Source organism: Chiloscyllium punctatum, chromosome 12, assembly GCF_047496795.1.
Source record: "Chiloscyllium punctatum isolate Juve2018m chromosome 12, sChiPun1.3, whole genome shotgun sequence".
In the NCBI taxonomy this organism is placed as follows: Eukaryota; Metazoa; Chordata; class Chondrichthyes; order Orectolobiformes; family Hemiscylliidae; genus Chiloscyllium; species Chiloscyllium punctatum.
In genome coordinates, this window is record NC_092750.1 from 24,320,650 (window position 1) to 24,338,978 (window position 18,329).

Genomic DNA, 18,329 nt, shown 5'->3' on the forward strand with positions numbered 1-18,329 from the left:
CCTTCAAGGTTAGTACAAAATGCATCATCCCCATGCTCTGGATCTCTTAACAGATAGTCCTGACAGACATGATGATATTGATTTTTGTGCATTATTTCGAGTATAAAATATTATGGAAGTGACTTATAAAAACACTAAGTAACATCCATTAGGTATGAAGTGTCAGGTTTAATGATGAACCTCATTTTTCATAAATCCAAAAAGATAGGCAGCCCAAAGTGTCACTAAATTTTGAAGGGCTGGATTTAGGTTTAGCCGGGTAAGCTCAAATAAAGCCTCTCTAAACAGTGATGTCATCAAGCACAATAAACAGCCAATCACATCAGAGTATTTATGCCCACCGACCACAAACCAGGAAGTAAAGATCATTGAATTCCTTAACATTAGTAAGTCAAATGATCGGGATGTACAAATTAGAAGTTGAAATACCATAAATTAAAAATAATTTGAAAATGTGTAAATTTCTCTCATAACGAAAGAAAATTCAAAAGAATAGTAATAGGAAAGGCTAAAAGTTTTGCTGTCATTACCTTAAAATCTGGGTGGAAGTTCATAATGACAGGAGCCAGGAGCTTTGAACATTTCTTTTTGCCCTCCTACTAAAACGCTGAGTCATGCACATAAAACATTACAGTCATGTTCCATTTAATTTTTGTACATCAAAACTTTACATCCTTCAAGATCTTGGTGCAAAGATGTAGCATTCAACGATACTGATAGGGCAGCAGGACCAAGTACACATTTCTCGGTCTGTCTATTTCTATAGGACAAAACAGCAGTTAAGGCATGTAACTCATAATAAAAATACATTGCTGGACCTCATTGATCACTTATTGACCACAGTTTGAATTATGTAAAAGTAAATGATAATTTGTTAATCCATCTGATTTCACATTATACATTTGTGGTTTCATCTCTTGTGGTTGAGGCAGGTTCCTTGTGATAGATTTCCTTTTAATGTTCAGATGACTGTGACAGATGCAAATTTCCAATCTCTTTCAAATTTGAGGATTTTCTATAATATATAATTTGAATAAAAGATAATTGGTTGAAACTTTTTACCTTGCACTCAAAACTATATGCAAGAATATCAGTTCAAAAGAACCAACATTTATACTGCATGAGAAAGGAGTACCTGCCAGTTAACTGTTGATAAGCATTCCTCTTGACAATGTCTCTATGAATCAGAATCCACTTGCCAATCAATCAGTACTCTTGCCTCGTACAGTATATATGCTGTCTTCCCATTGAATTGGTTTTCTTGCAAATAGTCCTGATGAGTGCAAGTCAAAAAGCTTCCACAACTGTCTTTTTTCAATATTTCTTAAATTCTGTACTACGAAATGATTATTATATTTTGTCATATGAATTTTTTGGTAGCACAATGTATTGTAAGATCTAACTGCAACTCTGTGAACTGCATTACTTTGTCTTAGAACTTAAAAGTAGATTGAATGTATAACACAGGCTGGGAGGAGATGGTAATAATATCAGGAAATGTAACTCAGCCAACTTTACAAAGAAAATAATTAGTATGTCAATTGTGCCAGGAGTTCTCCTCACTTTGAGATGTTGTGTAAATGCAGAATCAGTAATGCAAAAGGAAAAATATTGAGCAATATTTTCCCATTTTCAGTTTAGTTGAGTGAGATTCATAGAATCCAATCTACCATGCCTCTGTGTGACTTTTCTCAGACATTCTCCAAGAAGTAAATTTCATTATTTATGGACCGACTGTGGGGCATCTTTTTTGGCAGACCCAGGCATTTAGAGATATGGAATGCCTGCAACTGCTGGGTCCTTATGATGTTCATGGCTCCCCATTTAATGCCCAGTTATATACAACTTCAGATGGTGCAAGCTAGAAACTGGCCTTCATACTGTCATGCTTGACCATTATCTTGCTAGAGGACGGAATAGCTTACTCCCTGCTTTGCAGAAAGGGCCCTTGGATGGAGTAATGGTGAGGAGGGCACTTCCTTTTCCTGCCGTCCACCACAGGAAACAACACCACCAGACCAAATCAGTCTGGACCCAACTTGGGTGAGTACCATGTTCCCTTGAAACAAAATGTCAAGCAGTGCAGAAAGAAGATCAGTGATCTCCTGTACTTCGCATAAGTGCCATCATTTTCTCTGCTGCCTCACATTGGTCACTTGTACTCTGCCACTGCAGACAACTCTCATCAACACTCAGAAAGTCACCAACTCTCAGTATTGCATGCATCATATCCATTTGAAAGGCTCTTACCTCATCCTTCACAGTACTAATTCTTCTGTGCTTTCAACTCAGTTACTGGGGACACATTACACTTCTCCTGTCCCTGCAATACCATCAATTGATCTCCTATCCACATTCCAACATACACAACTTTGTCTCTTTACAAAGGAAATTGACTGGTGTCTCCACAGCACCCAACTCTAATCCCCAGATGATGGCCTTCAGTGCTGAACCTAGTCATCTCTAGGCTGGACTAGGATGAATCCCTTGACTCACTGTGGCAGTATCTCCTGACTGACAGGATTTCTTCCTTCGCCCCACTTAGGACTGCTCCCCTTTGACTCTCAGACATGACCATTTTCTTGAAGCACACATGCATCAGCTGCTGGCACATGGTACAGGTCTGACATTGACATGGCATGGGGCCAAGTAATGACATGTCCACCTCCTTGACTGTCCAGAGCTCCATGACAAGCTGTGTGCTTCTCCATCTCAGCTAAAAAAACAATGCAAGTCACAGAGGCTGGCAGCCTATAACTGATCATGTAACACCTTGTGTGCTAAGAAAACACAGTCACCCACACAGAGATTGGCAGCCAGTAAGTCAATGCTGAAGTTAGTTGGAGAATACAAAGAAAGCAATATGAAGTAGACAGAAGCTTGCAGCCTCCAGATAAAGGAGAGTAAAAACGATGAGATAGCTCCTGTGAGATGCATGAGATTTCTAAGGGTCCCTACACACAAAGTGACCTGCACACCATTGGTATTCCTGAGCTCCAAGGTGAAGTGTTGAAGAGTTGAAGTGGTTTGTGAGTTTGTTTGAGAGCAAGCATGATGGTGTGGTGAGGCTGATGGTTTGCTGATGCCAACTTGTGTGGATGGGAGCCTTGGAGCATACAGGGACATTGCTGTAAGGAAACAGTTGGATGATGGCTGGGGTAAGTATTCAGTAAGCTGGAGCTGCCAAGTACCTGCTTTGATTTACATGCTGTGTATTTGCACTATCTAGTTTCTCAGGGAAGTGTCATGTAAATAAGATGAGTTTGGGCTTTCATGAGATGCAAATACATGGAAATAAGGTAGTCACTACTTACTGACAAGATTTAAGAAGCCATCATATAAGGTGTGAGGGTAAAATTGTTGAAGTCTTTCCTTGAAGTCAGGAATCTGATGTTTTCATTCTCTCCATATTTTTGCACTTTTCTCCCCATTGCTCCACCGCACAAGGAAGGGGAAAGGTTTGTGCATGGTCATTATTCCATCTTGGTAAGATATGGAATAAATGTAATTCATGTCTCATAATTAATTCCCAGGATTTTTATTGAAGTCTGGATGAGTTATTGGTCAGACAAAAACTTTGTAATAGGGGTAGATGGAGTTCAATCTGGATAAATGCAAAATATTGCATATTGGGACAACAAACAGGGTTAGGACTTATACAATGAATGTAGGGCCTTGAGTAGTGGTGTAGAACAGAGGGACCTCGTGGATCAGGTACATAATTCTTTGAAGTTTGCATCACATGTAGACAGGGTGGTTGGAAAAGGCGTTTAGCATGCTTGCCTTCATTGCTTATTTCTTTGAGTTGGAATGTCATGTTGAGGTTGTATAGGAATTGGTGAGGTCTATTCTGGAGTACTGTGTAAAGTTCTGGTCACCCAGTTATAGGAAGGATATTATTAAGCTGGAGGGGGTTCAGAAGAGATTCGCCAGGATGTTAGTGGGTATGGAAGGTTTGAGTTATACTAAAAAGCTGAATAGGCTGGGACATTTTTCACTGGTGCATTATTTGAGAGGCGACCTCACGGAAGATTGTAAAATCAGAAAGGGTATTGATAAGGTTCATTGTAAGTGTCATTTTCCTAGGATGGGGGATTTCATGACCATGGAGCACATATTTAAGGTGAGAGGAGAGAGGTTTAAAAAAAGACATGAGGGGCACATTTTTACACAGAGGGTGGTTCATGTGTGGAATGAACTTCATGAGGAAGTGGTGGAAGTGGGCACAACATTTAAAAGACATTTGGATATGTAAATGTATAAAAACAGGTTGGAGGGATATGGGCCAGAAGCAGACTGATTAGGACTAGTTCAGTTTGGGATTGTGTTCAATATGGATTGGCTGGACCAAAGGCTCTGTTTCTGTGCTAAAGAGACACAAAACTGGACAGAATGACCAGGAGACAACAGTTAGAAGTGTGCAAAGTGGAGCATGCAGCTATAGAGAATTCATTACTCTGCACAATGCAGAAGATGAAAATTTAAATTAAATATGCTCTGTGGTTAAAACTGTGTCCTCTGCCCAAAGGCAGTTCCACTCTACAGCACCTCACTGGCAAGAAGGCAGGCCCCAAACCACTGCAGCCAGAACTGGGATTGACCCTGTGTTGTTGCCACTACAGTGGCCAGCAAATCATCTAGTCAACAACCTTGGAAGGAGTCAGAGTTACTGGGTGATGTGAACTTTTGTATACATGTTGGAGCCTGGAGCTGTGGACGGAGATGAGAGGCTCCAATTTCTTTCCATCACAAGGCCAATCAAGAACCTTTCCTGCTCTTATTGTGTTGTACTGTTGTGTGTTGGGAAGATTTGTAGGTTGTTTGGCTGTGTTCCAGGCATATTTCTTCCTTGGCCATCTAGGCTTGGAGTGACTGTTAAACTTGTAGTTCAGGGGGAGGAACAGTACTCTAAAACCTACTCAACTGAAAATAAATCTCAGAATCTTTAAACATCAATGAAATTTTTAGTCTCCTAAACTTGCAGCAGGTACCTCCTAAACTGTACTGTGAAAGTGACTGATTTTGAATACTCAGAAAATGACAGCTTATTAGATTGAGAAGTATTTTCTACAGGTCATGAGTGACAGCCAATTGCAAGACATTATTGGTACGTATATAATTTATGCCTGATTATTTGTTTGTTATTGTGTCCCCTGTCATGTCCTCAGATGGACAGGTTATAATGGATTAGGATTAAATACAATTGAAAATCCAAGTCTGGCTCTCCATTGTGGATTGTTGCAAAAGCCCATCAGGTTCACTTTTGAAAATCTGCTGTTCTTACTGCTGTGGCATTTGTGCGCTGAAGACCTAAAGCAATATGATTGATTCTTAACTACTCTGAATTGACTCAGTGAACCACTAAGTTGTATCAAACTGATACAAGTCCTGAACAAAGGGATGTAACCAGCGGACAAAGCAGCATCAACCCAAGCACTGGCACACCCAGCACTGTCAATCCTGTAAAGTCTTCCTTACCAATATCCGAGGGCTTGTGCCAAAATTAAGGGAACTGTCCTGTAAAAACAATAAAGCAACTGCCTGACATAGTCATACTCACCAAATCGAACCTTACAATGTCCCCGACAACACAATCACCATGCCTGGCTATGTCCAGTCCCACCAGAAGAACAGAGCCACCAAAGGTGATGACACAATGGTATATATTCAGAGGAAGTTCCTCTGGAAGGGCTTAACATTGAGACCATGAAGTATCTTATGACTTCAGGTCAAGCATTGGCAATGGAACATCCTGCTGATTATTATCTTCCAACTACCTCCCCTCCCCCACCTTGGCTAATGAATAAGTCCCCTCCCATGTTGAACATCACTTGAAAGATGTACTGAGGGTGGCAAGGGTACAAAATATTCTCTGGATGGGGGATTTCAATACCCATCACCAAAAGCAGTTTGGCAGCTCCACTACTGACTAAGCTGGCCAAGCCCTAAAGGACATAGCTGGTAGATGGGAACAGATTTCTTCGACAACAAGAACAGAACAGAGGCTATGAGCTCTCTAGCAAGTGATTCAGCGTTCATTTCCCCAAAGCCTGTCCACGATTTTACAAGGCACCAGTCAGGAATGTGATGGAATACACTTGCCAAACCCAGGATGGATGCAGTTCAATCGACACTCAAGATGCTTGACACAATCCAGGACAAAGCATTCCACTTGATTGGCACTCCATTCACCACTTTCAACATTTACTATCTTCATCATCAATACACACTGGCAGCAAAATGCAATGCAGTAATGCACGAAGGCTCCTCTGACAACACTTTATAAACCTGTGGCTTCTACCATCTAGAAGGACAAGAGCAGTGCATACATGGGGACATGACCACCTACTGGTTTCCCTCAAAGCCACACATCATCTTGACTTGAAACTATATTTCCACTGTGGTGTACACCTGGAGCTCTCTTTCTAACACCACTGCTGGTGTCCTACATCTCGAAGACTTCAGCAGTTCAAGAAGGCAAATCACCACCTTGCCCATGGTACTTAAGAATGGCAATAAATGCTGGACCATCCAGTGACACCAATTTGGATATGGGCCAAAGACTGGGATATAGAATCAGGCCACATATTAGCCACGATCTATTGAATGACAGAACAGGCTTGAGGGGCTGAATGGCTTGCTCCTGTTTCTATGTTCCCGTAAATGAATAATTGGAATAAAATTTCAGAATCCCACCCTTATGATAGGATTTTACAGTCTCATGTGAAGTCAAGCAAACTCCACATTATTGTTTACAACAATCTTGAAACGCTTACATTTTTCAATTTGTAGAACTTCAGTCTGCAAATATCTTAAGGTTCGAGTTCTATGGAGCCTGACCTGTTTATGTTGTGGTTGGATTCCATAGCACCGAGAATAATGGGCAAACAATTGACTGACCTAATCAAGTATCTAATGAAGCACACCAGTTTCTTGCTACAGGGATAAATGTAATATCTTTTTAGAAAGGGATTTGGAGAGACATGATGAGATGATCATGCTACTGCATGCAGAGATGTATTTTTAGTGGAGGCCAGTAACAATTTTCTTAAAAAATAAATCTGAAACCTTGTTGAAAAGGCAGATATGTGACGAAATCTTTTCACCTTGTAGTCATCAGGACAAGTGCAAGAATGCCAAATTTCACAAGATCACATCAATGTTTACTACAGGTGAAAAGGTGTTGATTGGTTGGCAAGATGATTCCAGTTGACCAAGAAATTTTAATGGAGAAAACAACGGAAACTATATAGGATCAATGAAACTTCTGGTAATTAATTAAAAGGATGGAGTATATTCTTTTTATTCACAGACAATGGATTCCTCTGTATGTGACTTCTAGCAAGCAATAATGAACCAAATTCTGAACTCAACTAATCATCTTAAATTGTTTATTCGTATAGCTGTTAGAACAACAGGATTGTGTAGCAGTTCCAAATCATAGAATTGTATCCAATAGCAGAGGTTTTATTTGGGGCTTTGCAAGCATGAATCAGTTCAATATGGTCTGCACTCGACAGGTTACGAACAATTGAAAGAACATGCTCCCAAACGAGAAAATGCTGGAAAATCTCAGCAGGTCTGGAAGCATCTGTAAGGAGAGAAAAGAGCTGAGAAAAGACCTAATTGACCAGTTTTGACAAAGGGTCAGTTAGACTTGAAACGTCAGCTCTTTTCTCTCCTTACAGGTGCTGCCAGACCTGCTGAGATTTTCCAGCATTTTCTCTTTTGGTTTCAGGTTCCAGCATCTGCAGTAATTTACTTTTATTTGAAAGAACATCCTGTTTGATTTGATCAGTCAGTTGTTGAAACGTGCAAGACTTGCCATTGCACTATACTGAAACTCCTGCACACTATTGTTCAACTGTGTATTAGGTAGAATGTCTGTTTGGATTGATAGCAGCATCTTGTTTGTGGAAAATAGCCAATGCATGGCAACACCACAAACCGCTTGCTTAACATGTCGTTCAAATGTTTTGAGATGTTCCCCAAAGCAAGCACTAGGATAATGAGGGAGGCATTTAGAATGCTTGCCTTTATTAATCAGTGCATTGAGCATAGAAGTTGGGAGGTCATGTTGCTGTACAGGACATTGGTTAAGCCACTTTTGGAATATTGTGTGCAATTCTGGTCTCTCTACTATGGGAAGGACGTTGTGAAACTTAAAAGGGTTCAGAAAAGATTTACAAGGATGTTGCCAGGGTTGGAAGGTTTGAGCTGTAGGGAAAATAGGCTGGGGCTATTTTCCCCGGAGCATTGGAAGCTGAGGAATTACCTGATAGAGGTTTATAAAATCATGAGGGGCACAGATAGGGTAAATAGAAAAGGTCTTTTCCCAGGGGTGGGAGTGTCCAAAACTAGAGGGCATAGGTTTAGGGTGAGAGGGGAACGATTTAAAAGAGACCTGAGGGGCAACGTTTTCACGCAGAGGGTGGTGCATGTATGTAATGAGCTGCCAGAGGAAGTGGTGGAGGCTGGTACAAATACAACATTTAAAAAGCATCTGGATGGGTATCTGAATAGGAAGGGTTTAGACGGATATGGGCCAAATGCTGGCAAACGGTATTAGATTAATTGAGGATATCTGGTAGACATGGACGAGTTGGGCCAATGGGTTTGTTTCCATGCTGTACATCTCTATGACTCTATAACACTATGACACTCAATCCCTGTGGATCTTCTTAAAGTAGATAAGATTGCATGGTGAGCAGTGTTTATGAAATAAGAATTTGAAAAAAAAAGTACAAGCACAACACCATTTCCTCTGGAAGGAGAGTTCAAGGCTTTGGACTGTGACAAGAGGAATTATACAGGGACGTGTTTTATCTCCTGCACTTGTGTGGTATTGGGCAGGTGCTGAGAGTGGGCATAGAGTCATGGAAGAATGTTCCCTTCAGCAGGCTGACAAGTTGAGTGAATAAGTTTGGCAATAACATTCAGCTGGAGGTAGCAGAAATGGTAGAGGGTAATCTGTTAAATATGGAGGCTGATGGAGTGAAGGGCATGGAACTCTTGTAAGGCCTGCAAGAGAACTCCTAACTTTACTGGAAGGTTGTCTACTTCTGCTGATTGCCCTCAAGCAGGCTGGAGCAGCTTTCTTTCTTAACACCAGCATTAAAATGGGACCTGTCCTCGTGATGTAATCAGATGGCCATTTGCATTTTTAAAATATGGAATCCATTTTGTATGCACTGTGGAAATTCACCAAAGATCCTCCAAAGATCCAAACCCTATGACCACTTCCATCTTGAAGGACAAGGGCAGCAGATGCATGAGAACACCACCAACTGCAAGTTCCTTTCCAAGACACTCACCATCCTGACTTGGAAATAGATCACCATTTCTTCACTGTCACTGTGTCAGAATCCTGGAATTCCCTCACCAAAGGCAATGTGGGTCAACTCACAGCCTGCAGACTATAGTGGTTCAAGAAGGCAGCTCACCACTACTTTCTCAAGGCCAGCTCGGGATGGGCAATAAAACGCTGGCCTGGTCACGAGTCCCACAAATGAATAAATAAAAATTAGGCTTTGGAATATCACACTTCTCACCCACAACATAAAGTTGTACTCTGTCTGATCCCACAAGGAGTCCTAGTGGGTAAATATACTCGGTCTGATCCCACAAGGAGTCCTAGTGCGTAAATGTACTCAGTCTGATCACACAAGGAGTCCTAGTGCGTAAATGTACTCTGTCTGATCCCACAAGGAGTCCTAGTGCGTAAATGTACTCAGTTCAATCGGATGAGCCCCGTTTTAATGCTGATGTACTCTGAGTAAACATACTATTCCATTTTACTTACCCCTTTTCCATCCCATTCAATTTCTCTTGGGCCAGAAATTTAAGATATCTCTCTAAATTTGATTCGTTAGTCAATTTCATTGGAAATCTGTCTTGAGTGTCTAGTATAACCAGACTTTCATCATGCTAACTTAGAATGACCAACCATTGTGTTTAGGAAGTCAGAAATCATAGACATAATTAAAGAACAAAGAAAAACTTAGGCCATTGTCTATTCCAATTTTCTCCAACTGGGATTTCACTTTCCTTATTTTTATTGTCTCATGCAGCAATTGATATTTATTCTCATTAACAACCAATGAATGAAAGAATGTTGACCATTCCATCACATACAGACTGCTCTGACTAATGCTATCAGATGTGGGAGACCTCTCATATGTGTGAACTTAAAATATCAATTCTTCTTAGCTGCTATCCCCCATAACTCTGAAGTGTTAGCTAGGTATTTCTTTGATATGTGAAGGAGTGAGTAAAAAGCAGCATCATAAATGATGGAAAACATTTGCTACGTTCTGTGTTTGAAATGATCACCTCACACCAATGGCTTTCTCCAGTATTGTTTCTGGTAATTCAGGTGTAATGGCCTGTAGATAATGTTTTGACGGGTATAAGTCTAGGCAACTTGCTGGAACTGTTGAGTAGTGGTTCTTTCTGCTTGTTATAGTGATCATCAAACCTTACCTTCATCTTAAAATTTTAAAAGTTCCATATTATAATCAGATGATTACTGAAGAAGATCACCCATTCCATATGGCTTGTGGTCATATTCAATCACTCTTGGACTTTTCTATTCTAATCTAATTTCTCTGGCCATTTCCTTCTAGCTGTCTCTGAATGTCCTAATTGACTCAAGTATCATAGACCTTTGTAATAATTCATTTTATACTCTCATAACCATTTGCATGAAAACAATTACCTAGTATTCTGGCCCTTTCTGTTTCTTGCTCTGATCCTAAATTACCTTCTAGTTCCTTTTTCACTGACCAGTTTGCATGATCAACATTACCAGGTCAAGATTTTGAACACTTCTGTTGGAAGTTTTCTTAACTGCTTTATTTCATTCAACAAAGCCTTAATTTTCAAAATATTGTGATTGTATCTTCCGATTCCTTTTTTATTCTTTGAGATCTACATTGCTCATTTTCTATGGCTCCATTTATATATTTGTGTATGGTTGCCTAAAACTGCACCCAATGCTTACATTGTGGCCCAATTACAGCCTAATCAGCATAACTAACCTTATGTTCTGGTTGAAAGCTAGGCAACTAGACACTTCAAACCATCCGAGTTACTTGCCTAGGCTGGACATAGCTCCTGACTTTAAGATGTTCAATTGAATAATTGTTAAGCACGTTTCCTAATGCAGTTAAAAAAAATCACACAATACTAAGTTATAGTCCAACAGGTTTATTTGGAAGCACTAGCTTTCGGAGCGCTGCTCCTTCATCAGGTGGTGCTGATGTTCCCTAGCAGCTGATCTTCTTGCTGGTCTGGGTGATACAGGTTGAGGATTTGGGAGACACTGTCAAAGCAGCCTGGGTGAGTTGCTGCAGTACAGCTTGCAAAAGGTATGCTGCTGCCACTGAGCTCAGCAATAGATGGACTGAATGTTCATAGAGTGCGGTAGGGAAAGTTTCCTAGGGCAATACGTCATGAAGCTAATCAGGAACAGGCTATGCTGGATTGGAATACACATGCTCCGAGCCTTTCTCTAGAGCACCGGGCTCGCTAATGAGGCTGCTGCAGCTGTTGGCAATGCCCAGCAGAGGAGCCCCTGTGTCGGTGTTGGTCAGCCATGTTGACTCGGTTTCCCTCTTTCAGCTCCCTTAATATTTGGGCTCAATGGTGTCAGCATGGCTATCGCCACAGCCCATCCCTTCCACTCCAAGCGTGGATCCTAGCTGGAAAGCACTCTCCGTACAGCCAGTCAGTTTACTCAGCATCCAGAGGGGGGGGCACAGCAACCCAGCCTGCTGCAAAACCTGAGGGAAACATCATCGCTTTCTGTGTGTGTGTGTGCGAGACTGATGTCTCCAAATCATTTCTGAATGCAGGTTGGGTCCATCTTTCAAGCTTGTTTGATTTCACTAATGTCATCAGGATCAAAGGCATCAGGTTGCCAGTTGGGCCAATTTAGCAGGGAAGTGGATCAAAGCTCAAGCAGCAGTTTTCCTGTACATTCCAAAAAGGAGAGATGTAGTTCTCTGTGCACTAGGCAGATATCGGGAATGACTGACTGCCTGTCTCTCCCAGCAAGAAAGACCCAGTTGTTGACAAGTTCATTGACTAGATTAGACTCTCTTTCTACAGTGTGGAAACAGGCCCTTCGGCCCAACAAGTCCACACCGCACCTCAGAAGAGAAACCCACCCCCCCTACCCTATACTTACCCCTGACTAACGCACCTAACACTGTGGGCAATTTAGCGTGGCCAGTTCGCCTGACCTGCACATCTTTGGATTGTGGGAGGAAACCGGAGCACCCGAAGAAAACACATGCAGACACAAGGAGAATGTGCAAACTCCACACAGACAGTCGGGAATCGAATCCAGGACCCTGGTGCTGTGCTAACCACTGTGCCACCCATTTGTGATGTCTTGAAAGGTTGAAAGAGCAATAAGATAGAGGGATATTGGAAGGGTGAGGATGATGTAAAGAGGGAGTTCAAAGATCAGGACAGGATTTTATCTGTCAGTAACCACTCCTAGTCCCCATCCATGCCCCTAGTTGTCCCAACATTAGGGAAAGTAGACCGCTTCTAACCTAAGCTGGCATGTAAAAAACAAAGTCGCCATAGTCCAACCAGACGTTGGGCAGCTCTTTTATCAGAGAGAGATGTCATGTGATGTTTTAATCTGAGGGTCACTAGGCAGCAGGTACCCTCTCTGTAGGGAAGACAGGTAATCATGCTGGTGGTGAATTGAGGCCCTTAATGGTTGCCAATTGACCATTAAAAGACCTTTACTGGTGGCAACTCAATAAGGTCACCTAAGGACAAAGACTGTCTTTTTCACCTTCATAACATTGACCAACTTCATTTCTGCGTCAGCCCATCTGCTGTTAAACTCTTCATTTATGACATTTTACTTCTAAACTTTTATCCTTTAAAGCACTTCAGGCTGGTCTACTGCATTCTTCCCTCCATGTATCCAAAGTCATCCAAAACTCTGCTGCTCCTGTCTTAACTCGCTCTCAGCCTAACTGACTCAACACATCCATTCCTGCTGACCTATGTCAGCTCCCAGTCAAGAATAAGTTAATTTGAAAATTCTGCCCTTGTTTTCAAATCCTTCCATGACCTTTCCAACCTCTGTCATTGAAACTTCCTCCAGCCTTACCACACTCTTTGATAATGTGCACTCGTCTAATTCTGGCCTTCTGATTAACCCCTAATTTGAATTGTTTGAGCCATATTCTTAGGGCTTCAGCTTTAACATTTTACCTCCTAAATCTCTCCACCTCTTGTGTAATGTTTCTTCTGGTACTAACTATCTACCAATCTCAGGATCCTGATGAATTGAACCTTCTTAATTCAATACCAAATGCTGGCAGTTTTTCTGGTCTTTTCCCACAACTCATTCTCTTGACATTAAGACCTCTTTGATTAAACTGAGTGTGCATTAGAACTAGGTTAATTCTTAATTATGGCCATAACTTTAGCCATAAATCAAGGTTGGGATGTTAAGGTGTTATATATCTCAGATCTGGCCACATTTCCTTACATCAATCCACTCCTCATTTCAATGAAGGTAGATTGGAAGCTGGCAACCATTCATCACCTGGGAAAGTTGGTTGTTTATTGAAGTTTTTTTAATAAGGATGATTTGTTATGATTGAGGTTGAAGAAGTGCACTGTCTGTTAAGACACTCCTTAAAACCTACCACTCTGTCCAGGCTTCTAGTCATCTGACCAAATATTTGTTTTTGTGCTCATGTCATCATTTGTTTAAACTGTCCTATGAAGTGCTGGGGACGATTATTACTTTGAAGGTACGATACCGATATAAGTTCTTGTTCTTGCTTTTGTGTAGCCATATGGACAGTTTAATTTAGGGAGAGATGCCTTTGCCCCTCACTCAGATTCTCATCAAGATGAAGAAGTTGATGTAGTCATCCACAAGTAGCTCACGGAAGGCAACAGTCTGATCCACAAATGAGAATGAAGGAGATGTACATTGATGGTGATAGCTGATCAGAGTCGAAGAGTGTGGTGCTGGAAAAGCTCAGCAGGTCAGACAGCATCCAAGGAGCAGGAGGGTCAATGTTTCAGGCGTAAGCTCTTCATCAGCATCTGCAGTTCTCGCTTTCTTCTAGGTGATATTTGATCCACTGGCAAAGTTATCAATGGGAACAGTGAGTGAATGGAGAGGAGATTAACCCAAGATTAACACCCAATGCAGACATGTAGTCAGAGAGAGATGGGATTAGATTTGGAGCTCATATAGACGCAACAACAATTGCCTCAACAGGCCCTGTTGAAGATGCCAAGAAAGATATAGTGGGAAGCTGTAGGTGTACATTGAAAGGACTCAAGTCTGAAACGTTCGGGGCGTCAGAAGATCAATGGCTCCAGCATGTGAGAAAGATGGAAGCATAAGAGGCATAATGACAGGACAGAGGCTTAGGAAAGGTATTGAGAAAAGAAGTAAAATGAAAAGGACTAGAAAAAAATGGAAATAGGAACAGTAGGGCCAGATTCATTAAGACAACCAAGACAACCAAAACAACCACATGATTAAACATAGATAAATCTCAACTCTCCTGGTGATAAACAGGGAATGAACAGCAATCAAATTGCAGCTGGAGTTGAAGTCTGAGTCCTGTGCTGAAATTTAGAATAGTTAGATTAGAGTCAACAAGGATCATCAATGCACAGTTGTCCTATTTCAGAGGCAAGTTCAAGAGTAGAACATTGAAGGATAAACTGACGGAGACGTTATCTTTGGGCTAATGGTACATAGACATAGCGCAGTACAGGCCCTTCAGCCCTTGACGTAGTGCCCCCCTGTGAAACCAATCTGAAGCCCATCTAACCTATTCCATTCTCATCCATGTGTCTCACCAATGACCATTTAAATGCCATTAAAGTTGGCGAATCTACAACTTTGCAGGCAGTGTTTTCCACACCCCCACTACTCTGAGTAAAGAAACTACCCCTGACATCTGTCCTATATTTATCACCCCTCAATTTGAAGCTATGCCCCTTGCGCTAGCCATCCCCATCTTTGGAAGAAGACTCTTACTGTCCACCCAATTAACTTCTGATTATCTTATATGTCTCAAGTCACCTCTCAACTCTCTTTACTCTAATGAAAACAGCCTCAAGTCCTCAACCTTTCCTCGTAAAACCTTCCCTCCAAACCAGGCAACATCCTAGTAAATCTCCTCTGAACCCTTTCCAAAGCTTTCACGTCCTTCCTATAATGCGGTGACTAGAATTGCATGCAGTATCCAAGTGCAGCCACACCAGAATTTTGTACAGCTGCAGCATGACATCATGGCTCCAAAACTCAATCCCTCTACCAATAAAACCTAACACACTGTTTGCTTTATTAACAGCCCTATCAATCTGGGTGGCAACTTTGAGGGATCTATGTACATGGACACCGAAATCCCTCTGCTCATTTACACTACCAAAGATCTTACCATTCGCCCAGTGTTCTGCATTCCTGTAACTCCTTCCAGGAGATGTGTAGGATTGTTTGCAGGGTGAGGGAAAAAAATCTCCCTGATTTTATCTGGAATTAAGAATCTAAGGATGACCATGAATCCATTGTGGAATATTGGAAAAACCCATCTGGTTCACTAATGTCCTTCAGGAAAAGAAACAGTCATTCTTCCCTGGTCTGGTCTACATGTGACTACAGACCCACAACAATGTGGTTGACTCTTAACTGCCCTCTGGGCAATTAGGGATAGGCAATAAATGCTACCTAGCCAGCGGTGCCCTCAACCCATGGAGAAATAAAAAATAATTCAGGAACCCATTTTCCAGTTGAATGTTCCTTCTCTTGCTTTTAAAAGTCTATCCAGCTGAATCCCTCAATCAGTCATTCCTTGGTTCATGTGAGGCTTTTACTGAACAGAACAGATTTCTAGTTTGTTATTTTTGCCAGGACTGACTACTGCAGATTTATCTGCAATGATCTACATTTGCTGCATACCCATAGCTAATCTGTGTCCAGAATGCAACCCACTGTATGCATTCTCAGTTTGCCATCCTTCATAATTTGATATTGTCAGTAAGTTTTGATATGTTGATTATAAATCGAAAAGCCTTACAAAGGCTAGCTTGATACCACCTATAATATACTAGAGAGGAACAAATACCAGCTTGTCCAATCGTGGTAAGTCCTCTGTCTTTTTCTGATAACTGGTCAAACTGCTTCAGCACAATTACTACCAGATTTAAATAGTCAGGGGATGTTCAATTCATTTGTGTTTCATGCAGCTGAAACCAAAGTAAAAATTATGAACAGTTGCCCTTTTCAGGCACTAGACATTCGTGCAACCTTATGCACTAGATACATCTTTTCTATATACGCTATGAAAGTACAATGAAGGAGAAGTATAAGGAAGGATATAAACAAAGCAGAGAGGAGACTGCACACAAACAAAAATAGAACCTGGAGCACAGATCAAAGTCTGGCCAAATAATTAAGTTGGACAGGCAGAGAATACATAAAGAAGGACACAAAATAGTTGACTGAGTCACAGAAAAATCGATGGAGGAAGTAATTGTGTGCAATCTATATTGGGATATTTATATGTGTCTTTTAAAGGAGTCTTGCCATCTGGGTCAGGTGTCTTTTGACTGATGCTCCAAGCTGTCAGTAATGCCTCTGTGCTCCGCAGTGCTTCATATCGCATCTCAAAATTGTTGGTGGTACAAGAACACATTTCAAAACGTGAAACAAAGCATTTAAATCAAAATAAGCGGATTGTATGAATGGATGTTTTGTATAACACTTGCCATTTACCAAAGCGATTCATGACGCTGGAGATCTGTGGGAGGGCTGTGGAGCAGCTTGCAGAAGCCTTTGCTAAATGACCTCACCTGGAGCAGACAGAATGTTTAGTAGTTGATGCCAAATTGGTGATTAGAATGTGGATATTGCTTTTCAAAGGATGGAACTTACATTTAAAGTGTGAGGAAAATCTGATCCCTGTGGTACCATCTGCTGCTCCTGCGAGGAGTGGGAAGCTGGGCACCCGACTGTTTCTACTTCCTTTAAATGACCTTCTCAAACACTGTGCTGACTTAAAAAGTATATAATGCAACTCTTTCACCATCACGAAATTCTCATACAATGGCATGTTTTTCTTTAAGCTATAATAACATCCTAATCACGGAAGTGTGTATCACATGATATGACAAAGCTAAAATATTACAGTAATTTATTATATCTCCTTAATAGTGGTATATCTGAAAGGCTATTTAAACGAAGAATTGAATTAAAGCTGCCCCTTCCTTGATGACTCTTTCTGTAAGCACAATGTTATATTTCAATTAGAGGGTGTTTATTGAGTCACCCTGATGGAAATTAAATTAACAAGCTGAGTGAATTGCTCCATTTAGTAAAACCTATCAGTACTGATTCTAATGCATTTGGAATCAATTAGAGCTTGAGAAAATACTCCTGGTGAAATAATATCCTCATTAGTTATATTCCTGAAATAATTAATGTCAATTCTAATTGTGTGTGCATGTGTGAATTTCAATAGGAAAATAAATTCTTAAAGTAAAATTGTCCCTTCATGGAGTGTGACAAATTATTCATTTGGCATGACTGGTTGGCATTTCTGAGAGCAACAAGAAGGATTAATTTATTTTAATTCATTGGTGCAGATCCTGCTGCCTGACTCTGGGGTTCAAATTCATATCCTCAAGGAGAACTTCTTTCCAAGAATAGCCTTTGACAGTTTCAGCCATCAGGGCAGCATGCATAATTAAAGAAAGCAACCCCTGCCATCTTACACTGTGTAATAGTCAATGGAATAAGAAGAGGTTTGAATGCCAAAGAGCAGCAGGGAACAGAGGTGAGAATGTTGTCAGGCTTTGAAAATTTCATACACCCAAGATGGGTAGTTATTTGGTGAAAAGTTAATTGTACATGTATTTCTATCCATGAGAAATTATCTCAGTTACAGATTGAGGGATAGGTAATAGCATTCATTTCATTTTGCTGCTCTAGAAATTTCTTTTTTTTACCATTTCTCTTTCGATAAAGATTTACAATACCACTTGAACAAACAGCACATACTGGAGACACATCTGAGATCCTGGCATAAAGGCTTACTGTTTAATATTCATGAGCCATCTAATTTGGCTGGTGCACTCGGTACTGATCAAAGTGAAGAATGCCGCTGCAGGAAAGCTCTGTGCCTGTGACAGTCATCAGTGTCATAACCAGTCAAGGCTGCTCAAGCAACAAACTGTATTGTACTGAAGCACTTTTAGCCCTTTTACAGGATTGAGCTGTTACTCTCTAATTTTGCAGGGGCAGGGCTATTCAGCCCCTGGATACC

At 41.0% G+C, this 18,329-nt stretch overlaps 1 protein-coding gene across 26 annotated transcripts in view; it reads left to right on the forward strand.

The window, feature by feature from the left end:
* The window catches only part of atp2b2 (ATPase plasma membrane Ca2+ transporting 2), an 824,012-nt gene that overhangs the window by 416,473 nt on the left and 389,210 nt on the right, over nucleotides 1-18,329 (forward strand). For 2 of the 26 annotated variants that reach the window (XM_072582137.1, XM_072582140.1), the window contains one exon: nucleotides 17,650-17,840. The exons of 23 other annotated variants lie outside the window; for them this stretch is intronic. The gene's annotated coding sequence lies outside the window, so the exon portion shown is untranslated. Of the gene's footprint in view, nucleotides 1-17,649; nucleotides 17,841-18,224; nucleotides 18,244-18,329 lie in introns of those variants that run through there. One more of the 26 variants, XM_072582142.1, reaches the window with a different exon arrangement.